The sequence below is a fragment of the Molossus molossus genome, unplaced genomic scaffold (assembly GCF_014108415.1).
Source record: "Molossus molossus isolate mMolMol1 unplaced genomic scaffold, mMolMol1.p scaffold_m16_p_14, whole genome shotgun sequence".
NCBI classification, from domain to species: domain Eukaryota; kingdom Metazoa; phylum Chordata; class Mammalia; order Chiroptera; family Molossidae; genus Molossus; species Molossus molossus.
Window position 1 is genome coordinate 33385465 of NW_023425349.1, and position 23225 is coordinate 33408689.

General features: G+C 38.3%; 1 protein-coding gene and 2 pseudogenes across 1 annotated transcript in view; 2 read left to right on the forward strand and 1 right to left on the reverse strand.

Annotated features, from left to right (window-relative positions):
- Window positions 1-1189: 1189 nt before the first annotated feature.
- LOC118630072 lies at window positions 1190-13330 on the reverse strand (annotated as a pseudogene).
- The window catches only part of RNF38 (ring finger protein 38), a 75453-nt gene continuing 65527 nt past the window's right edge, over window positions 13300-23225 (forward strand). Inside the window, exon 1 of the mRNA XM_036261957.1 lies at window positions 13300-13345. The gene's annotated coding sequence lies outside the window, so the exon portion shown is untranslated. The remainder of the gene's footprint in view (window positions 13346-23225) is intronic.
- Window positions 14916-22860, forward strand: LOC118630190 (annotated as a pseudogene).

Here is a 23225-nt window from a genome sequence, read left to right on the forward strand (position 1 = left end):
AATCACCAGGGCGGAGCTACCAGTGTGAGCCAGGTTGCTGGAGTCCCAGATATGGCGGCTGTTTGCCGCCCCAGGGAATGGCTCACCAAAGGAACAAAGGCCTCTGACAGCACGCCTGTCCCAAAGAAAGCCCCCTCTCCAGCCCTCGCTCCAGTGCCCAATAGCTCAGTTCTTCCCTGTATGTCTCTGGTGCCCCTCGAGCTGCCTCCTCTCCAAGCTTAGAGTGAGTTCAATAAGTCTGTGCGTGGAACCTTTAAGAGGAGATGCCTGGGGCTCCAGCTGCGTCAGCTTCCCTGAGCCTCAGTTCCCGCTGGTTTTTCCAGCCAGAATTTATGGGGACTTTTCTTCCTGGCACTGGAACCCTGAGCGGGGAGTCTGGTGTGGGACAGGGACCCCCTCAGTCTTCAGAGAGGACCTTCCAGCTGAGGTAGCCTCCTGATTTTTATGCGCCACACGTGGGTGTGGGACCAGCCCATCGTGCCTCTGCCCGTCCTACCAGTCTCGATGCAGCTTCTTTAATTCCGTAGTTGTAGGACTTCCATTCAGCTTGATTACAGGCGGTTTTGAATGATGGTTGTTCTGTAGTTTAGTTGTAACTTTGATGTGGTTGTGGGAGGACGCGATACTGCGTTTACCTACCCGCCATCTTGACCGGAAGTCTCCAACTATTTCTTTTTTTACTTTTTTAAAAACTTGTGTACTTATGTTACTATTACATGCTGGTATTTTACAGAATTATTGACCGGGAAATGCATCATTATAGAATTGTTTAAAATATAAAATAAGTGAGACTTTGTCTTATTTATTTATTCCCATGTCCCTGGTGCCTAGGATAGACTTGATACATAGTGGGGATTTGATAAATATTTACTGAATGAGTGAAACAGTTGTAGAGAAGAGAAATTTCTAGAGTAGGAATGAGATTAGAACTTTCAGGATAGAAGGCAAAATGGTTTTGTTTTGTTGTTTTTTTTCCTCACCCAAGGATATTTTTCCATTGATTTTTAGATAGAATGGGAGGGAGGGAGAGAGAAATATCAATGTGAGAGAGAGACATCAATTGGTTGCCTCCTGCACACCACCAGGGCTATACCTGCTTTTTTATTTTATTTTTAAAAATTTTGAACTTTATATCAAATTAATAACAATTACATATAAACCATAAAATTAATAAATGAAGCTCATTTTCTTACATAATTCGTATCAAATTTAATAGTCTCTTCACTGATTTTTTGTACTGAGAAAGGGTATTTTCATTGTCCCCCCTCATTCTTTAACAACAGACTTTTTGTAATCCTTAACTTCTTTGGTACCAAAGAGTTCTTCTTTATTTACTTCCAGGTTTTTCTCTGCAGCTTTAATTTGGAGATATGTTGCTAGGATATTTTTTTTCTGAAGAGCTATTTGTCCACATATACTCTTCCATGTCTGCTTCAGTCTTATTTTTCTCCCACTCCTCAATTTTCTAAGACTGATGATATAAAACTGTTAGCAGATACATTGCATAATCATAATTTTGTCTCTTTAAAGGATACCTATCTGTTTTGATGGTAAGCACATTTCTGTTCTTGCAGATTTAATAAGTTTCTTCTTTGCATTATCATCTAAATTCAAACTGGAAAGTTTAACTTTTAAGGTTACTACTCGTACTTTGGGGTTTTGAATAGATGGTCCTGATGAAACATAATCAGCTGAGTCAATTTCAGCTGGAAAATGCTTCTCACATTTTTCATCACTGTCCAGTGCTGTTGGCCAATCAGTGTGGAAATCTTTTTGAGGTTCACAATGTTTTTTATTGCTACAGGAGTCAAATGCAGAAAATTGGGAATCTTTAAGAGTTCTGGATTTGCCTCCTTTGCCATGGGCAACCCGCTCTTTACTGGATAACCCATTCCAACAGGAAGAGGTACTGCAGAGGGTTTAAATGATGCTGCAACAGGGTAAACACTAGGCCAGTTCTGGTCAACAGCCATTTTCTCTGTCCTAGGAGGTAGTGCCTTTCTTCTTCGTGGCCTTTCAGATCTGATGTTCTTTTTGTTGTATGCGGGCTTGGTTTCTGATCACCAGCTGTGTGATCAGGGAGGCTGTGCCACTGGACCCTACAGGACACATACTACAATTGGTCACCCTACCAAACCTAGGAGACATAGCAACTCTACCTAATACATAGAAACAAACACAGAGAAGCCAAAATGAGGAGACAGACATGTCCCAAATGAAAGAACAGAACAAAACTCTAGGAAAAGAACCAAACGAAACAGAGATGAGCAATCTAACAGATGCAGAGTTCAAAACACTGGTTATAAGGATGCTCAGTGAACTTCGTGAGGGCCTCAAGAGCATAGGACCAGTCAGAAATGAAGGCAGCACTAACTGAAATAAAGAATAATTTATAGGGAATCAATAGAAGAGTAGGTGGAGCCAAGAAGCAACCATCGATTTGGAATATAAGGAAGAAAAAAAAAAAAAAACACCCAATGAGAACAGCAAAAAGAAAAACGAATTTTTAAAAAAATGAGGATATTGTAAGAAGCCTCTGGGACAATTTCAAGTGTACCAACATTCACATTATGGGGGTGCCAGAAGAGAGACAGCAAGAAAATGAAAACCTATTTGAAAAAATAATGACAGAAAACTTCCCTAACGTGGTGAAGGAAACAGACATACAAGTCCAGGAAGCACAGAGTCCCAAACAAGATGAACTCAAGGAGGCCCACATCAAGACACATCATAATCAAAATACAAAAGATTAAAGACAAAGAGAGAATCTTAAAAGTAGCAAGAGAAAAGCATTTAGTTACCTACAAAGGGGGAGCTCCCATAAAACTGTCAGCTGATTTCTCAAAAGAAACTTTGCAGGCCAGAAGGGAGTGTGGCAAGAAATATTCAAAGTGATGAAAAACAAGAACCTGTAACCAAAATAACTCTTTACTGCAAAGCTATTATTTAGAATCGATGGGCATATAAAGAATTTCCCAGACAAGAAAAAGCTAAAGGAGTTCATCACCACCAAACCAGTCTTATATGAAATGTTGAAGGGTCTTCTTGTAGAAGATAAAAAATAAGAACAATAAAATAGCAGTAAATATACATCTATCAACAGTTGAATCTACAAACAAAATGAACAAGCAAAACAGAAACAGACTCATAGATACAGAGTCCTTTTTGTTGGTTGCCTGATTGGAGTGGGTTTGGGGGAATGGGTGAAAAAGGTGAAGGATTAAGAAGTACAAATTGGTTGATAGACTGACAAACCTCAAAGGGAAGAGAGGTGGTGCAGAAGAAATAAACCAAAGAACTTCTATGTATATGCATAACCAATGGACACAGACTGTAGTGTTGGGAAGGCAGGAGAGGGGCGAGAGTGGGGAGGATGGGGTCAGTAGGGGATAAAGGAGGGACATGTGTAATACATTCAACAGTAAAGATAAGTTTAAAAAAATAAATTTTTTTAAAAAATGGCAACCTTAAGCACAAGGAAGCTCTTTAAGTACTTAATACATAATGATCTTCTGATTTATGTTGCAATATGGAAAAAACAATGCACAGAACAATATGTGAAGTTTTGTACCATGTACAGAAAAAGGACAGAAGGGATAGGCATGTACTTGCTTGTGAATGTGCACAGCTGCAGGGAATGGAGGAACTGGATGGCTTGGGACCAAGAGGGAGGGAGACACTTTGTAATTTGTGAATTTGTCATTTGTGGGGTTTTTTTAAATCCTCACCCAAGGATATTTTTACATTTATCTTTAGACAGAGTGGGGGGAGAGAGAGAGAAACATCGATGTGAGAAAGACACATTGATTGGTTGCCACTCCAACCTGAACTGGGATGAACCGCAATCCAGGCACATGCCCTTGGCTGGAATCAAACCCGGGACTCTTTGGTCCGCAGGCCGACGCTCTATAACTGCTGAGCCAAACCGGCCAGGGCTTTGTGAACTTTGAATCAAATGAATGTACGTCCCACAAAAACAAACAAACAATAAAAAACAAACAAACAAACAAAAAAACCTCCCATCCCCAATAAAAAACCTAATATGCAATCTGGTTATGCACATTGTATGTGATTTATTTTAATTAAATTTATTGGGGTAGCATTGGTCAATAACTTTTATATAAGATATTATATCTGTGTATTTTCCCTAAGTCTCTTAACCTAGTATGGTTTCTAGCTTTTCTTTTTCCATTTAAAATAATAACACTGACTTAATTGAAAACCTAAGCCAGTTGTTCTTCAAAACAACTTTTGAATAAGGTGATTGCTTCCTTGTGATGTCATTTGTTCATCTATCTCCTATATTTTTTGTAAACTGGAAAGCATATCCAATAGTTTGATGCATCCAAATGAAGTATTTTTTGCTTGAATGCCAAATAGAGATTATGTCTGAATTTCATAGTTTATCATATCAGTAATCATATCTGACCCACTGTTAATTATGCTAAGAGTGTCCACTGGATTACAGTGATGGGAGTTGATCTCCATTGTGTAGTTAGGTGGTTCTAACTTGTAAATAACCTGTATAGTGTTACTTAGGCACTGGACAAATCTCCATCTCCATTCACTTAATGATTTTAACCTAATTTATTACCCTTACCTGAATCAGTAGTTTTTTGGGGTTTGCAAATGATGTTTTCTAATTCTGAAATTCCTTCTACATGTCTTACCTAGCATTCTTCTATAATGAAGAACTAGGTAGAACTTGCCCTCTTTGGTTACTCTAAAAGGTAGGATAAATGCATAATGTTTTGTTTTTAATTACCAATTTTTGAAGTAAGAAGCTGTTTGTTTTTTAATCCTCACCTAAGGATATTTTTCCATTTATCTTCAGATAGAGTTGGAGGGGGAGGAAGAGAGAGAGAGAAAAATCGATGTGAGAGAGACAGATGGATTGGTTGCCTCCCACATGACCCTGACCAGGACCAGGGACCAAACCGCAACCAAGGTACGTGCCCTTGACTGGAATCAAACCTACAACTCTTTCGTCTCTGGGCTGATGCTCTAATTGCTGAGTCAGACCAGCCAGGGCATAAGAAGCTGTTTTAATAGACACTTCAAGAAGTGACAGTTGAGGTTTTACATTCCCCATCCCCCTTTTCTAAGTCTTTTTATTTTATTTTATTTTTTTATCCTCACTCGAGGACTTTTTTTTTTTTTTTTTGCATGTATCTATGGAGAGAGAGAGAAACATCAATGTGAGAGAGACACCACTGGACACCAACTGGGGCTGGGGACAAACTGCAACCAAAATATGTGCCCTTAGTGGGAACCGAACCCGGGGCTCTACTGTCTGTGGGCCCATGCTCTAACCACTGAACCAAACCGGCCAGGGCTAAGTCTTTTTAAAAAATATGTTTTTATTGATTTTTAAAATTTATTTATTATTTCTTTTTTTGAAATATGTTTTTATTGATTTGAGAGAGTGAAAAGGAGGGGGGGAGAGAGAGAGAGACAGACATAAGTGTGAAAGAGAAACATCAATCAGTTGCCTCCCATACCAGGGACCAAACCCACAACTGGGCATGTGCCCTCACTGGGAATTGTCCTTTTGTTGCATGGGATGATGCTCAAAAACTGAGCCCCACTGGCCAGAGTAGGAACTCTGACTGATAACTATTTAGCAAGATTTTCTATAGTTTAACTCCTATTCCCAGAGTGGTTATTCCCATTTTGTTAACAAAGAAATGGAGGCTGAATGATATATATGTGCCTAAAAATATACAGCACGTTGGTGAATGGGCATGATTTAAATCCTTCTGCTTAACCAGTTAGGTTGACTCTGAACTCTTTCTTCTACTACTCTGTACTCTCTCCTCATACTGAAAATCAGTTCCTAGTGTAGGATAACTTTATCTATAGAGGTTCCTTATTAATTAATCAATTAATTAGTTAATTAATTAATTAATGTTATAGATGTTTGTCCTTCATTGATTTTTTTTTTTTTTTTTTTTTTTAGAGAGAGAGAGACAATGTGAGAGAGAAATATTGATCGGTTGCCTCTTGTAAACTCTGTACCCCGACCAGGACCAAACCCACAACATGGGTATGTACCCTGACAGGGAATTGAACCAGTGACCTGTTGGTACACAGGATGATGCTCAACCAGCTGACCTACACTGGCCAGGGCACATTACCCTCCCCCCCTTTTTTTTAGACTGTTGGGGATTCATGGATTTTCAGTGATATGATATGTTTTGGTTAGGTACAGTCTTTTTTGTTGTTGTTTTTTTAATGCTTAAATTGGTAAAATTTTGACCAGTGGGAGCTGCTACTTTTGTCATGTGGAATAGGTCTTAGAGAGCATGTGATGCTTAGGTTGGTGCTATTGACCAGTTATATACTTCAAAACCTTCACTTTTATTTTAAAAATTTATTTTCTTTATTTATTTTAGAGAGGGAGAGAGAGAGAGATAGAAATATCAATGAGAGAGAACATTGATTGGCCGTCTCCTGCATGGCCCCCACTGGGGATTGGGCCTACAACCTGGGCATGTGCTCTGACCAGGAACCAAACTGGTGACCTCTTTGTGCAGAGGGTAGTGCTCAACCACTGAGCCACACCAGCCAGGCGAAAACCTCCACTTTTAAACCCTCAAATCTTTGTTTCTGAGGTGACAGGCAGGTTGGCTTTGAGTCTAGGTAATGCTTAAGAGGGACCCACGTTATAGTGTAAACCCCTGTCTCAGATGTGCACATTGAGGAAAAATTCTAACAGTGCTCAAAATGCCACATTTTTATGACAACTGAAAGCTAACCACTTTTAAACATTTGTGTACACTCTGCCCACATCTCTGCAGTTCAGTTTCATGATTTAATGCTTCTTGTGGTTTGCACCCAGAGTTCGAGGAATATGCATATGTCTCAACAATGTTTTCTACTGATGTTTATGTAACAATATTGTATGTTTATGTTCTCAAACTCAATACAACTTTACAATTTTTTTTTTATTTTGTAATGTATAGAAGAGTCTCAGTTACGTGTCAGCTGTCCCTGATAGACTATGTCATTTAGAAAATCATGCTGCATGCCCTGGCCAGTATGGCTCAACCGTAGAGCATTGACCCACGGACCAATGAGTTGTGGGTTCAATTCTGGCCAAGGATGTCTACCTTGGTTGTGGTTCATCCCGGCCCTGGTCAGGGTCATGTGGGAGGCAACCAGTTGATGTGTTCTCTCACATAGATGTTTCTCTCTCTTCCTTTCTCCCTCTCTCCCCTTCCTATTGTATCTGAAGATAAATAGAAAAATATCTTCAGGTAAGGATTAAAAATAAAGAAAGAAAGAAACAAACAAACAAACGAGGAATCTTTAAAAAAAATCATGCTGCATGTCAACAAAGGGGAATGTGAGTTCTGTATGAGTCTGGCACTAAGTGGCCATATTACTGCAATACAGAGAACTGTTAAGGACATTGTTTGGCAGTGTTTTAAATATATTCCATACTGCCATGATAATTTGCTATGAGTGTGTTTATTGTGTTTTAGTTTTCTTTTTGGAAAGAAGTGGCAGGAGATATGATCAGAAAGGTGTAGGATAGATAGCCAGGTCATGTGCGACCATGTAGACCAAGATGTAAGGACTTTAGATTTTATTTTGAGTGATAGAAGGAACTAGGGTTTCAGAGTAGAAGTGACATGATCCATCTGAACTTTTAAAAGGGTCATTCATGCTACCATGTGGAGAACAAACTGGGAAGGAGGTAGGTAATAAAAGTTCACAGGAAAAGAATGGAACTAAGGAGACCACTGTTGCGTTAGTTCAGGCTTTCATTTGGGTAGTAGCAGTGGAGATGATGTTAAGTAATTATATTTCAGGCATATTTTGAACATGGGGCCAACAGGATTTGCTAACTCATCAAATGTATGATGTCAGTGAAAGAGAGGAGTTGAGGATGTTAACAGAAGTTTTGGCCAGGCCCTGGCCGGTTTGGCTCAGCGGTTAGAGCATCGGCCCACAGACCAGAGAGGCCCGGGTTCAGTTCCTGCTGAGGGCACATACCTCGGTTGCAGTTTGTCCCCGGCCCCGGTTGGGATCTTGTGGGTGGCAACCAGTCGATGTGTCTCTCTCACACTGATGTTTCTCTCTCTTCCTCCCCCTCTCCCTTCCCCTCTATCTGAAGATAAATGCAAAAGTGTCCTCGGGTGAGGATAAAAAAAAAAGTTTTGTCCAGAGCAGCTGGTGAATAGTTCTGCCTTTTCCTGACACTGGAGGAGGGTTAGGTTTGGAGGAGATCAAGACTCAATTCTGGGCATGTTATGTTTAGGATTCTGGTTAGATATCTAGTTGATACTGACTAGGTAGTAGGATATAGAAATATGAATTTCGTTGGGGTGGGCGAGTCAGGCTTAGAGATAGAGATTTTGGAGTCATCAGCCATGGAACTAGTTGGGATCACTAAAGGAGGAAATATAAATAAAAAAGAGGATTGAGCCTTTAGAAATTGGAGATATGAGGAGAATCCAGCAAAAGGGACTGAGAAGTTGCAGTCAGTGATATAGGAAACTTCCCTGAGGCAAAGTGAATAAAAGGGTTTCAAGAAGGTGAGTAGAGTCACCTGGGCCAAATGCTGCCACTAGATCAAGAAAGATGAGGATTCAGGATTGACTATTGGATTTTGCAGTGTAATGGTCTTGGGAAACATGACAAATAGTGCCTCAGCTTTATATCACTACTTTGCCCCTGTGGACCAAAAACACGAGCAGATATTCTTAGCAGTTACTCTGTTTCAATTATGACCTCTTTTATCTTTTAATTCCCTAGTTTTAAACTTTGGGCTCTATACCCTGATGTTAGTCCTCATCTCTGTTTTCTTCCCTTGATTCCATTCATTTTTCTCACTCTTCCCAGGATGTTGTCTCTTTTCACTTACAGTACTTCTGACTTAGTTTATTCCTTTGGTTCCAGCATCTTTTGCTTGATAAAGTGGGTTTATAACCATTTTTGGTGTGTATCAGGGACTCCTTTGGTACTCAGATGAAGTTTATAGGCCCCTTTCCAGGAGAACATTTTTAATTGCATAAAATAACATACATTACATTACAAAGGATTCCAATTATACTGTAATGTGGTTATCAAAATATTAAAACTAATTTGTGATAAAATATTTGCATCTTTATTAATGCATTAAATAAAACATTCTAGCAGTGTGCCTAATTGTTACTGTAAATTCATAGTAGTGATGCGTAAATGATATTTTAATATACCTACAGCAACTGTATTATATGAAAATATATGGCAATTTTCGTCATGGGGAGAGGATTCAGATGTGAACTTTATGCCTTGAGTAGAGTGCTGAATTAGGTTTTTGAACAGGAATAGTAACTTTATAAAATGTATTTGAAAAAAATGGAACACTTGTGGTAAACACTGTCATTTAATGTAATATGTTTGGCTGTTCTTTCAAGTTGCCTCTTTGTTCTAGTACAGAAGGTTTCTTTTGTTGCTGAGTACTTCATTTTCTGATTAGCTTATCCAAAGCTGCCTTAAAATCTGTATTTCATTCTTCAGAAGTTCAGTTTGAGCTATCTGCCTACATCTTTTGTCTTATGGGGCAAGGACCACTGGAAAGGGAGGCTGGTGCTTGTGTGCATTCATTAACTTCTAAGATGCTTCTTTGTTGTTTCCCAGCAAATAGCCCTTCCTTTAGTGGCAAAGGAGTGAGTTCTGATATTCAGGGCAAAAGGTCAAAGAGAAACCCTGCTCATTTTCACATTGGGTTGTATGTTTTTTTACTGTTGAGATTTCTGTGTGTGTGTGTTTAAAATTTCTAGTTGATTTTAGAGAGAAGGGGAGAGAGAGAGAAACATGGATGTGAGAGAGAAACGTCAATTGATTACCTCCCACATGCACCCTGACCCAGGATTGACCCTGCAACCCAGGCATGTGCTCTGACCTGGATTTGAACTGCCACCCCTTAGTATACGGGATGACACTCCAACCAACTGAGCCATGCTGGCCGGGGCTTACTGTTGCGTATTAAGAGTTGTTTGAATGTTTTCAGATACCAATCCTTTATCAGATATGCCTTTTGCAAATATTTTCTACTGCTCTTTGGCTTTGTCTTTTCATTCTCTTAATAGTGTCTTTCACAGACCAAAAGTTTTAAATTTTAATGAAGTCTATCTTACCAAATTTATTCTTTTGTTTGTTTTTTGCGTTGCATCTAAAAATTCGTTGTCAAACCCAAGGTCACTTAGATTTCTTCTGTGTTATCTTCTAGAAGTTTTTAAGTTTTGTGTTTTATATTGAGGTCTGTGATCTAGTTTAAGTTAATTCTTGAGAAAGGTGTAAGGTCAGTGTCTAGGTTTTTTTTGTATGCGAATGTCTTTTCATTTATTTTTAGTACTCTCTTTTTCAGAAGAGGTTTTTAAGTTGCTAAATAATGTATGTTATTATCTTTCTAGCTCTCATGGAGTCTTAAGTTTTTGGCGATGGTTCAAAGTAATGTTCTCCCCCATAGTCATTAGATGGTATTATATGATCGGTTTCCAGCACAATTTCATCTTTCTTTAACTGTGTCCAATAGTCACACATGTCATGCTATGTTAAATACAAGGGTTTTGCCCTGGCCGGTTTGGCTCAGTGGTTAGAGTTTCAGCCTGAGTCCCAGAGAGTCCCGGGTTCGGTTCCCACTAAGGGCACGTACCTCGGTACAGTCTGTCCCCGACCCGGGTGGCAACCACTCATTGTGTCTCTCTCACGTCGATGTTTCTTTCTCTCTTCCTCCCTTTCTCCTTCCTGCTCTATCTGAAGATAAATGCAAACATGTCCTCAGGTGAAGATAAAAAAAATTTTTTTTTAAATACAAGAGTTTGTATAAGAATAAAATAATGTCTGTTTTGGTACCTCTTGGTAGGTATCTGATGCTTATTTATTTATTTATTTATTTTTTTATCCTCACCCGAGGACATTTTTCCATTTTTTGTTCAGGTAGAGTGGGAGGGAGAGAGAGGAACAGAGAGAGAGAGAGAAACATCGATGCGAAAGGGACACATCGAGTGGCCGCCACCCGCACAACCAACCAGGGCCGGGGACAAACTGCAACCGAGGTACGCGCCCCTAGCGGGAACCGAACCCGGGTCTCTCAGGACCGCAGGCCGACGCTCTAACCGCTGAGCCAAACCGGCCAGGGCTCTGATGCTTATTTATAATAATCAGTTCTTAGGGTTTTTTTCACCAGTATAACTTTAGTATTCCATAATGCTAGGTTAATAGGAGACTGAAAGTGTAATTTTTACTAACTCCTTGAAACACATCTACCAGATTTTTTTTTAAAGGGGGAAGAGAGAGAGAGAAACATTGATGTGAGAGAGGCACATCAAGTGGTTGCCACCCACACGACCCCAAGCGGGGTGGGGACAAACTGCAACTGAGGTACGTGCCCTCAGCTGGAACCCAACCTGGGACTCTCTGGTCTGCGGGCCGATGCTCTAACTGCTGAGCCAAACTGGCCAGGGCTATCTACCAGATTTTTGACACAATAATTTATGCTGTGATTTGATTTGTCATTCTACTATTCTAGAAGATTTTAATATTTGGGAACATTATTATGTATTCTTTTTTCTAAATCATGTTTTTGGAATATGTTAAATGATGTTACCAGATACTAGTACTAGAGGGAACACTATGTTTTTTTTTTATTCTTGTTTATAATTGTAACTTTTTGGCAACTGTACCTCCTCCCCACCTCATCCTTCCCAGAATTGTTATCCAGTGGCAAAAACTTGTTACACTTATTAATAAAGTTATTTTTGAAAAATAGAAATTGATAATAAATATTAACAAATGATTTTTTAGCATCTCTTGATGTGATCAAACTTTAAAAAAAAATTTTTCCCCCTAATACTGTGTTGATACATTTTCTTTTATTGAATCAGGTTAAGGAATCAGGCTTTCCTTAGGTAAATATGAGTCGCTTATGGTGACACTTAATTACATATGTTGTCACTGTGCCATGTATATATACAGTCTATACTGCAATTTCATTTAGTATTTTTATTCCTGTGTTTGAGTGAGTTTAATTTGTTTTCTTATTTTAATACTTATTGTATTTTATAATCAGTGTCATGTAAAGTGAGTTGGGAAACAGTTTTTACTGGATAGGTTAGGAATAGCCACTGTCACTGGGATTATTGTGTTTGTACATTTAAAGAAATTAACTGGTAAGCCTATCTAGTAAGGAGTTTTTATGTATCGAAGTTCTAAAATTAATTTTCTCATTTTCTGTGCTATGACTAATTTAATTACTTTCTCATTTTATTTTAATGAATGTTTGAGTAATACATGATAAAAATCAACATATAAACAAGACTAAAAGAGTAATTTCATTAAGTATGAAATAAAATATTTTTGTGTTAAGAAGAAAGGTGTCAAAGTTTAGTTGGCAACATTCTTTCTCAATATGGAATATTTGGACATCTGAATTGATGGCATCATAAATTTTACAAAATATGGTATTTGCCAATGTAATGTCCTCAGGGGTGGCAGTGGGATATCCTTAGGTTTCTAAACATTTATACATTCACACTGATAAAAACATGATAGGTCTCACTTGGCACCACTTTATTCAGAAAGGTGTAGGACAGAAACTGTAACTTGTCATTAAAACAGTAGATCGTTGAGCCACCATTTTTCTGTATGGTATGAGGTAGGAACCAAAACTGTTTTTCAAATGACTAATCAGTTACGATCATTTATTGAATAATCATTTGTTTTCCTACTGCTTAGAAATGTCACTGTTATCATAGAGCAGTTATTATTAAGAGATAGTTCTTCAAATTAACAAATGGTTGGGTATATAAAAATGTATACTTTTAAAGTAATAAAATCTTTTTATAATCATGATTGCAATATTATAGTATTTATATACTGAAAATTTATACGGTCAGTTTTTTCTTCTCCAAGCATGCATAGTGTAAAAAGGAGTATACTTTTTTCTTTAAAAGAAGTTTGCCTTATTGAGGGGCTGCTGTGCTTATTTATTTTAAAAGGTAACCACTCAGATAGTAGAAAGTATTGAATTAGAAGTCTGAATAACAGGGTTTTAGTCTTAGACCTGCCACTTCACTGATTGCTATTTTGTGCAAGTGAGTCTGTCTATGTTTTGTTTTGTTTTGCCGAGTTAAACTACACTAATAATCCTTATCCTGCTGACTTCCGAGTATTGTTGAGGATTAGATGGGATAATGGATTTAAAAGCACTTTTAATTGGGAAAGCAGCAGTGTAAATAAGGAATTATTGCATCTTAACCTTTCCTCCCTTTCTCTTGTAGGTAGTGTTGGTGCTTCTTTTCAGTGCCAGTCCATCCATCACGACCACATTTGTCATGATGACAGTGACAAGGTGAGGTCCGTGTTGATGTTTAACATGGTGAAATGCATGCTGCCCTTATATGGGGGATCCACTTGATTAACACTGGAAATAGGGGCCAGGAGAGTGTGGCTAGCAGAGCACAGTGATGAGATGCAGAGGGCCTTGAATGTTTGTGTGTCATACAATTAAACTGTTTCAGAAAACTTGAGGATAATTCCCAGGATGTGGGCTGGACTCTTGGCAAACACTCCATTTCCTTACCCCATCCCTGTCCCTACTACCATGCTTCCTCTTTTCTTGTGCAGCCTGAATGGATTATCTTAATATATGAACAAGTATTTTAAAGTTGACAACTTTCTCAGCAATTTGTGTGTTTCCAATTTAAAATATCTTAGACATTCTGATTAGGTTCATTTTATAGTTGATTGTGTTAGATTACGATTTCTTCTCATTTATTTGGGCGGGGGACTCTGTTTCCAAAGCTCAATTTAAATGTTGAGGATTGAGAATGGAATCAGTCTGATTCATGTAAACAAAAAACAAAAACTTTGGGTCTGTTTTGTTTTTTTTTTAAATCAGGTTCAAACTCTTGGTTGGTTTTGTTTCATTTTGGTGTTTTGTTTCTGTTCTTTTTAATCTCTGAGAAACTTGGTCTTTGGGGGTTTTCCAGTACTCATTAGCACCCTTGATGGCCTAGCCCTTCAGTAGATACTAATGTGGGCTTGGTGTTTGGAACATCTGACTGCTGATATTGGATGGGCTTAAATTCAGTCTTTTCCATCATCAATTTCTAGTATCTTCCCTCCCATTTCCTGTGTCTTGTATGCAGGAATGTGGTTTTCCAAGGCAGACCAATCCAGGTGATCTTTTTCTCTGCTGTTTTAATCAAGATCCTCCTCCCTCATCCTGTTGGAGCTCAATCAAGAAGTTGGTTGATCATTGGGATTTTCCAAATAGCTTTCTCTGTTCTGTGTGTTGATCTCTGTCTTTGTGAGCTTTGCTCAGAAATTTCATCCTGTTTACAAAGAGAGTGATATGTTTTTAGCATTCCAGATTCTCTTTTACTATTACAGTAATCCAGAGGCATGGGTTTAACTTTTAACTTTTTACAAGCAAGCCACTGAAAGAAACTTCTGGACTATGTGTAGTTGGCTCCATAAACTTCAGTATACCACAAATTTTAGAAATAAGCATTTGAAAATAAAGAGTGATAATAGAGTTTGGGAAAGGCCAAATCACTTTAAGTCAATAATATCACAATATTTTGGGGTTAAATTTTCTTTCTCCTACTAAGTATAATATGACTCTGTCCATTTGTTCATTTACAGTGGGAAAGCCAAATTCTGTCTCCTGGTTTAGAGTCTGGAAATGAGATTTCTGTCCACCTCTGCCAGATAATTTCTACTTTAAAAAAGGTTTTTCCCTCTAATTTCTAAATCTTTGTATGGCTGTTTTTGTGCTTTTAAAAGATGGGATTTTTTTTTTTTTTTCCTGAAATACATGGGGAAGGGGAAGAGAAGTTTAAGAGATGTTGTCACTTAATCAGTAGATTAAAGAATTTTCAGAGATACTTTCCTCAATCTCTTGCCTACCATGTATATACTTGGGAAATGAAGAGAATGGATTAGGATCTCTTGACTATATAATTTATTCAACTGATTCAATCAGTAAATAATATTTATTGATTGCATTTAGGTAATACATCATGATACTAAACAAAGATTGCTTTTTTCCCATGAGTGTACAGTCTAACTGGAGGTGGCAGATAATAAAATAAATGTAGTAGGTAGATTATATAGAGTGTAACAGTAAACACAGTGGATTAAAGAAAATGTAGAGCAGAATAAGTGGGATGAGGACCACCAGGAAATGGATGGTACTAATTGCCTTGAATAGGATCATGAGGCATCTTTCTGGGGAGTAGAGTGGTAGATAGCATGTTTAAAACAGCTTCTGACATTTCCTTGTATAACAAATGGGTATTGTTTTTGCAAAAACAAAAATGAACTTGCTACCTGATATATATGGCTTGGATGTATGGGTGTTTTCTCTCTCCTTTTCCCCCTCTCCCTCACTCCCTCCCTCTCTCCCTCTCAGAATTGAAGGGATTGTAGAGCACAACTAATCCAACCCTCTGTGGGAGAAATGACTTGTTCAGGAGTCAACCTACAGTGCTGGGGCTAGACCAGATCTTCTATACCCGATACAAGTCAGGTAAAATAATTCCTTAGCTATTCTGAACACATTGTCAAAACACATGTTGATGCTTTGCTTATTATCCTCATCTAACTTTCAGACATAGCTCATTTCTCAGATTTTGGAATAAAAGGTGATTACTCAAAAGTTGCTTCAATTTTAACTAACCATGTGTGATTGGGGGTGGAACCAGGGGTCAGGCAAGGAGAAAGAGGGCCAGTCCATTTTTTGAATCTTTCTTCTACAGCCTTGGAAGTGGTAGCAAGTTCCTACATTTTATGGCTTGGCCTGTTTCCCAATTTAGGTTTCTCTGCTGATGTATACATTGGCTTGTAGTCTATAGTGCTGGAAAAGAGCTGATTCTAGCTCTGAGGTTTACTATTAAATACTGTGAGTTGCAAACTCATATTTGTCCATTTATATTGGGCACAGCAATTCATACAAGCCCTCCAGCAATATTTTTATATTAATTCATAGTGCCATACCCCACAATTTCCAAGTAGTGAACACTTATTTATTTATTATATATTTGAGTTTCTACTTTATACCAAACACTGTTCTAGGCACTGGGGACAGTGCATTGAACAAAACAGAGGGGAGTCCTTACTCTTATGGAGCTTGCTTTCTGTAAGTGGGTTAGGGAGAGGGTGAGACAAAAAATGAAGAGATTGTTAATTGGTCATTTGTGCTATGAAGAATAATAGGGAGCCCTGGCTGGTTTGGCTCAGCTGTTAGAGCGTCAGCCCACGGACCAGAGAGTCCTGGGTTCAGTTCCTGATAAAGCATTGGTTCTTAACCTTCCTAATGCCATGACCCTTTAGTACAGTTTTTCATGTTGTGGTGACCCCCAACCATAAAATTATTTTCATTGCTACTTCACAACTGTAATTTTGCTACTGTTATGTCTTAGGCGACCCCTGTGAAAGGGTCATTCGACCCCCAAAGAGGTCGCAACCCACAGGTTGAGAACTGCTAAGGGCACCTACCTCCATTGCGGTTTGTCCCCTGCCCCTGTTGGGGTTGTGTGGGTGGCGACCACTATATGTGTATCTCTCACATCGATGTTTCTTCCTCCTTTCCTCTCTCTCCCCCTCCAGCTCTGTCTCAAGATAAATGCAAAAATGTTTTTGGGTGAGGATGAAAAAAAAGAATAATCAGGGAAAGGTTTTAGAGATATTAGGAGAAGGATGCCTTCTAAAACGGGGTAGTGATTCCACCTTTTAAACTAGGGGTGTTTTACTCCTATTTGTAGGTAAGGAATGAGAGACATGGGTTAAGTAATTTTCCTGTGCTTACACAGTAAGTGGTAAAACTGGGATTCAGATCCCAGCTGCCTAGTTCCAGAGTCTATACTCTGCAACTTGAAGAAATACATTTCTAGTTTAACTTCACTCACTCAGCTATGACATGCTTAGAGAAAAATATATCTGCAAGTGAAGAAGGACCTCAAGAATCATTGTGAAACCATGTCAGTTGGCAGGCAGTCTTTGCTTTTCATTTTTTTCTTGCCCATCTCCTTTTGGATTCCATTGTGATTCATGACTATATGTTACTCTAGGCTTCTCTAACCTGACAGCCCTGCCTTACTTCATACTCAGAATTCTGTGCTTCTTTATAAGAAACTTCACATTGTGCATTGTTGCATTGCACTAATCAAATGTGATGGTTATGTAGAAGTACTTTAAAAGTTATCAAGTATAACACAAAATGTAATTGTGATAGCATATTTGTTTCACCTAGATATTGAAATATTAACCTAACTCAACTAATGTAAATTTGGGATTAAATAGTCACGTCTTTATAGTGAGAACAAGCTTGGTAGGGGGGAATAGGTCTGTCCTGAGGATGAAATAAAGTACTAAACAATTTGATAAAGGGAGACTGTTTCTTTAGGTGAGGTCAATTGATTTGTAGCCTCAATGGTATACCTTTCTAGAACATTTTCTAAACTGCATCTTTGTGAATGGCTACTCAGAGCAGAAGTCTGTTTTAGACAAAACTTCCTTATGCTAGCCTTCAGTCCATTTCCACAGGGGAAGGCATTAGTCCAGTTTGTGTACAGGTAATCCCATGCACCTTGCTTTTCAGGAAGGTGGGAAATGTGTTTCTGGTTTTTCTCCAGTGACTGAATACTTCCTTTTATCTTGATCTTTTAAAGTTTTCAGGTTTTTAAAAAATTACATATTAACTGTAAAAAGATATGCAGCACTACTTTTACTCCCTCTCCCCAGTAATAACAATAATTGGAATTTTAGTAATAACGGGATTTTAAAAGGTATATTTGTATAAAATATTTTTCATCTTTTCAGTCAGTATTTTATTAACAGGAAATGTACCTGTGTGAAACACATACTCAAGTCACAAATATACACACGTTTGACTTTAAATTCTCTAAAATAGATAACTTGTCTTAGTAGACATGAAATCATGCTGAAAAGGGAAAAATAAGATCACTAAGAAAATATAACTCTATCATATTTCTTATCCTGTGAAGTGTTCTCAGGAAACAGCATGGAAAGAGTATTTGCTTTGAAGTCAAAGACCCAAGTTCTAATCCCAGCTCTACCACTTAATTACCACTTGACTTTAGGCAAGTTGTTCTTCAAGCCTCATTTTCTTCATCTGTAAAGTAGGAATAAATAGGTACATTCTATCGTGATTATAAAAGATTAACAATAATAATGCAATTGATATTACTGAGCTCTTTACTATGTTCCAAGCACTTCTGTAAGTGTTCTGCATTAAATCCTCTACCCACTTATGAAGTGAGCACTGTTACTATCCACATTTACATATGAGGAAGAAAGTAATTTAAATAATTTGGCTACAGCCATATATTGGCAAGTGGTAGTGCTAAGATTTGAACTCAGGCACTTTGATTCCAAATCCACTCTTAGATATATAAAGTCCCATATTAGAGCCTGGCCCATTCATAGTGCTTAATAATTAGTAATTGTTGCTAATTTTGACATTTTATATTCAAAACACATATTAGGGAGTGTAGTAAAAATTAAGTGTCTAATGACTCACTTAACAGAGTTTTCAGATTCACATATCCTATCTTTTGCTAGCCAGTATGTTAAAATTTTTATTTTGTTTCATTTTTTTAAATGAGTTTTTCTTTTTTAGGTTTAGGTTTCTTTCAGGCTTTGTTGCTCTACCATTCTTAAAAGCTAGTATTGTATAATATGTTAGGAAACAAGGTCTTTTTTGATCCTGACAGTTATTATTTAGTTAATTAGTTAATCCTCAGCCGAGTATATTTTTTCCATTAATTTTTTTTATTTTTTAGAGTGGAAGCAGGGTGTTGGGGGGAGACATTGAATGTGAAAGAGAAATCGATTGGTTGTCTCCCACACACGGCCCCAGCTAGGTCAGAGATGGAACCTGCAGCCCAGGTACGTGCCCTTGACTAGGAATCAAGCCAGAGACCCTTCAGTTTGTGGGCTGACACACTAACCACTGAGTCATACCAGCCAGGGCCTGACAATTCTCTTTTACATTTAGAGTCGGGGTAGTAGGGCTACTGGACCAGAATAAGGAGAATAGATTTGTGACATATGGGCTTCTGTTTCTCCCTTCAACACCCCTGGCAAATATCACTGATTAGTCACTGCTAACTTGACACAGCCTCAAACCTTTCTTAACATGGCTTTCAATGACCAACAGATGGGGATGGTATGTGAGAAAAACTGTTAAGTTTGGATTAGATTGTTTCTAAAACTCAATCCAGGTCTATCACTCTATGATTCCAGGTTGAGGGGATAATAAGCTTTTAATAGTAATTAGATTCTGAAGCCTCAAACAGTCCACAAGAGTCTTGGTAAAAGAACAATAACAGCCCTGGCCGGTTTGGCTCAGCGGTTAGAGTGTCAGCCCACGGACCGGAGAGACCCGGGTTCAGTTTCCACTAAGGGCATGTAACTCGGTTGCGGTTTGTCCCCGGCCCCAGTTGGGGTCATGTGGGTAGCAGCAAGTTGATGTGGCTCTATTACATCAGTGTGTTTCTCTGTCTCTCTTTCTCTCTATCCCCCTCCTCCTGCTCTATCTGAAGATAAATGCAAAAAAACAAACAAACAAAAAAAACAACAAAAAATTAAAACACGGAGAAAATTATTTTATAGGTAGTTTCTTAAAAATACAAATGTCTACTTAAGAGAAAGATCCTTTAACTTAAGATTGGAATTAGAATTTTTAAAATTGAGCATTGTTTATCGACTTAAAAAGTAGTGGGAAGGGGTCTAATTCATAAAATTGTTTTATTCTTGGTATTTATGTTCACTAGTACTGGAATCCAACTAAGGTGTATAATTTTAAATCAAAAGTAAAAATAAAGAGGAGCATAAAATGATTTATTAATGAAAAACAGGTTTTAATGAAAGGTTTTAGAAACCTTTAGGAAAATAATAAGGATAAACAATAATATGACAAAGGCAATCAGTTATAATAGATATGAGTTATCTATTTGGCTGTTAAATGATGAACTGGGTTTAAAAAGCAAAATGTCAGCTATATACTTTATATAAGAGACATACCCAAAACAAAATACAGAAAAATGAAAGTAAAAGATAAGCAAAGATAATATCAAGCATATGCAGACAGGAAGAAAGCAGGAATGACTTTTTTATACAATTCAAAGCAAAGGTTATTAATCTGGTAGAACAGTCATGAACCATCACACTTCAGATATTTAAACCAAAGATCATAGAAGTACAATAATAAATTGACAAAATTATAACTGTAGAGGTGTACGGATGCTGTGGAAGTAGGAATACCAGTTAAGAGGTCAGTATGTTGACAACAGGTATAATTTTTTTTTTTTTAATCCTCACCTGAGGACATTTTTTTGTTTTTTTTTGTTCAGATAGAGTGGGAGGGTGAGAGAGGAAGAGACAGAGAGAGAAACATCGACGTGAAAGGGACACATCGAGTGGCTGCCACCCACACGACCCAACCAGGGCCGGGGACAAACTGCAACCGAGGTACGTGCCCTTAGCGGGAACCGAACCCGGGTCTCTCCAGACCGCAGGCTGACGCTCTAACCGCTGAGCCAAACCGGCCAGGGCAATTTTTCATTGCTATGTAACAAATTATGACAAATGTAGCAGCTTACTACACACATTTATTATTTCATAGTTTCCTTGGGTCAGGAGTTGAGACAAGGCTAAACTGGGTCCTCTGCTCAGGGTGTCACAAGACTGCAGTCAAGTTGTAGATTGGGCTCTATTCTTATCTGGAGCCTCAGCTTAGGGAATAATCTTCTTCTTCCAAGTTCTATCATGTTGTTAGCAGAATTTGTTTTGGTGAGGATATATGACTGAGGACCCCAGCTTCTTACTAGCTATTGACCAGAAACTAATCACAGTGCCTGCCATGTTATTCCTATCCATATGCAGTTTATGACATGGCTTTTTGCTTCTTCTAGACCAGAAGGAGAGTCTTTCCAGTTGGCTAAGATGGTGTTTTATATAATGAAACATAATTGCACGAGTGACATCCCATCACCTTTGCTGTATTCTTTTGGTTAGAAGCAAGTCACAAGTTTTGACTGCATCAGTAGGAGGGGATTACAGTAGGGCATGACACATTAATGGTCACCGTAGATTATGTCCATCACAGTAGGCCAAAAAATAAGAGTAATTTGAATAACATAATCAGTAAGCTGATTTAATAGTTCCTATAACATCCGAAAACATGCTTTAAATATTTTGCTCTTTAAAAAACTTAATTGACAGCTTTATTGAGCTGTTAAGTCATATGTAATAAAATTCATTGCTTTAAAGTATATATTTCAGTGTTTTTTAGTATATTTAAAGAGCTGAACAACTATCCCCACACTCTAATTTTAGAATATTTTTATCCCCTCAAAAACCAATACCAATTAGCTTTTTCACAATGGGTTTGCCTCCAGAACACAGATGTTGTGAAAACCACCACTAAAACCCAAAATGGGAAAGAAAAAGATTCATATCAATACCATCGCCATTGGACATGTAGATTCTGGCAAGTCTACCACTACTGGTCATCTGATCTACAGATGTGGTGGGATCGAAAAGAACCACTGAAAATTTGAGAAGGAGCCTGTTGAGATGGGGAAGGTATGCCTGGGTGTTGAATAAACTAAAAGCTAAATGTGAGTATGGTATCACCATTGATATCTCGCTGTGGAAATTTGAGACCAGCAAGTATTAATGTGACCATATTTGATGTCCCAGAACACAGTGACTTCGTCAAAAACATGATTACAGGCACATCTCAGGCTGACTGTGCTGTCCTGATTGTTGCTGCTGATGTTGGTGAATTTGAAGCTGGTATCTCCAAGAATGGGCAGACCTGTGAGCATGCACCTACATTGAGAAAATTGGCTACAACCCTGATGTAGTAGCATTTGTGCCAATTTCCATTCGGAATGGGGACAACATGCTGAAGCCAAGTGCTAACATGCCTTGGTTCAAGGGATGGAAAGTTACCGCTAAAAATGGCAATGCCAGTGGAACCATGCTGCTCAAAGCTCTGGATTGCATCCTACCCCCAACTTGTCCAACTGAAAAGCCCCTGTACCTGCCCCGCCAGGATAACTACAAAATTGGTGGTACTGTTACTGTCCCTGTGGGTTGAGTGGAGACTGGTGTTTCCAAACCTGGCATGGTGGTAACTTCCGCTCTAGTCACTGTTACAACTGACGTAAAAGTCTGTTGAAATGCACCATGAAGCTTTGAGTAAAGCTCTTCCTGGGGACAATGAGCTTCAAAGTCAAGAAAGTGTCTGTCCAAGATGTTCGTCATGGTAATTTGGCTGTGACAGCAAAAATGACCCACCAATGGAAGCAGCTGGCTTCACAGCTCAAATGATTATCCTGAACCATCAAGGCCAAATCAGTGCTAGGTATACACCTGTGCTGGACTGTCACAGCTCACTTGCTTGCAGATTTGCTGCGCTGATGGAGAAGATTGATTATCATTCTGGGAAAAAGCTGGAAAATGTCTCAGAGTTTTTGAAATCTGGTGATGCTGCCATCATGCATATGGTTTCTGGCAAGCCCCTGTGTTTTGAGAGCTTCTCTGACTATCCTCCTCTGGGCCATTTTGCTGTTTGTGACATGAGACAAATTTTGTTGCTGTGGGTGTCATCAAAGCAGTGGACAAAAAGGCAGCTGGAGCTGGCAGAGACACCAAGTCTGCCTAGAAAGCTCAGAAAGCTAATTATCCCCAGTACCTGCCACCCCAGTCTTAATCAGTGGTGGAAGAACAGTCCCAGAACTGTTTGTCTCAATTGGCCATTTAAGTTTAATAGTAAAAGCCTGGTTAATGATTACAGTGCATTGTAAAACCCTTAGAGAGAAAGGAGAATGTTTTGTGGACCATTTAGTTTTTGTGTATGTAGCAGTTTTAAAGTTACTAGTTTTAAATTAATACTTTTTAATGGAAACAACTTGACCAAAAATCTGTTACAGAATTTTGAGGCCCATTAATACAAAGTTTAACGAGAAACCTGTGTGTTCTTTTGAACAATACCATAACTTTCTATTATACTACTTAGGTAAAAGATGTAAGAGTTGCCCATAATCTATTTCTGGTGTTATAGCTGGTGATACTTTAAAATTGGATAATGCTGTTCATGTTTTTTCTAAGTGGGAACTTTGGTTTATTTTCACTCTGTCTTAGGGGAAGAATCATCTGTTTACATAGTAAAAGCTATAGGAGGAGGTCTGTTG